The sequence below is a fragment of the Etheostoma cragini genome, chromosome 18 (genome assembly GCF_013103735.1).
Source record: "Etheostoma cragini isolate CJK2018 chromosome 18, CSU_Ecrag_1.0, whole genome shotgun sequence".
Taxonomy (NCBI): Eukaryota; Metazoa; Chordata; class Actinopteri; order Perciformes; family Percidae; genus Etheostoma; species Etheostoma cragini.
In genome coordinates, this window is record NC_048424.1 from 15,814,075 (window position 1) to 15,815,426 (window position 1,352).

The 1,352-nt window shown below is 36.9% G+C and overlaps 1 protein-coding gene across 3 annotated transcripts in view; it reads right to left on the reverse strand.

Annotated features, from left to right (window-relative positions):
• LOC117961961 (heparan sulfate glucosamine 3-O-sulfotransferase 5) overlaps window positions 1–1,352 on the reverse strand; it is an 86,476-nt gene that overhangs the window by 29,455 nt on the left and 55,669 nt on the right. The gene's annotated exons all lie outside the window — the stretch shown is intronic.

A 1,352-nucleotide genomic window follows, 5' to 3' on the forward strand; every position in this document is an offset into this window, starting at 1 on the left:
AATTTCATGAACGTTTTTACGTTTTAAAAAGGATCTTACTCTTTAACAGAAAGGTCGACCTCCTTAGAAATCCTTTCCATAATGTTTTCAGACACATAATAATCTGAGCCTGTCAGCAGAAAAACAAGCACTTTAGCAAAGGTAAATTCAAGCTGGACAATGGTCCTTTAAACTGACATTGTAGCTTGTTCCACTGCTGCTGACTGCAGAGGTCTCCCTTAATACTGGACCACTGTCAAAGACTGTTGTTCCCATCAGTCACTTAGACACAAAAAAGGTTGAAAAAAGCAGAGGTTACCCTTAATGATTTTTGCAAACAAAAAACATGATGAAAATCTGATTTTTTTTTTTTAATTATAAATGTATCTGCCAACAATACACAGACATACAAGTCCAGTTGAAATGATTGGACCATTAAACACACGACTGGTTGGATCCTTTACACTTTCTACAATGGGAGGACTTTTCTGCATTGAGTACTTTTACTTTTAATAATTTATTTCCCTGATGATACTTACATACTTTTTCTTTTCAATGTAGGACTTTTACTTGTAACAGAGTATTTTCACAGTGTGTTATTAGTACAGTGAAGGATCTGAATACTTCTTCCACCCATGGTGTGGAGGGTTTACATGTCTGTGATACTAACCGCACATATACAACCGTTCTATTTACTGCTGCACGCTGGCGGTTTAATCATGTGACCACCGTCACGTGACCATTCTATTTAATGTAATGGGCGCACTTTTAAACACGTAGTATATGTTGTGCAACCGAACTAGTTAAGGTTAGGCAACAACAACCTAACAAGAAATGTAGTAATTGTCTGTCGTTATGAAAATGGGGATGTTTGTTTGGGTGAGGACGGTCTGGCAGGACCGTCTTGTGTCTGTTTTATAAATTGCTCGTCAGTGGAACAGGTGAGGTGTAGATTGTGTTGTTGGTATCGGTTACAAACAGATTTGGTAGTGAACGACATGTTAACATGTCAATATTTTAACATAGTAAGTCATAAATTTGAGATACTAAGTAAATATATGGAGATAGTAATCCAATATGTGGAGATACTGAGTCAAAATTTTAAAGTTTCTTATTATATTAAGATACTAAGTCCATATTTTGAGATAGTAAGTCAATAATTTAAGGTTATTTTTATTGGCATTTCTTTAAACCAATCACAATCGTCTTGGGTGGCGATAAGCGCCGGACAGAGCCACGGTGCCGCTGCAAAATATCCTCAGGAAGGAACTTGTTTTGGTGGAACATGTGTACGTTCAAAAGTAGTTTTAGTCGTGAGATAGAAACCTCTGATTGGACAGATAGTCTAGCTAGCTGTCTGGATTTACCCTGCA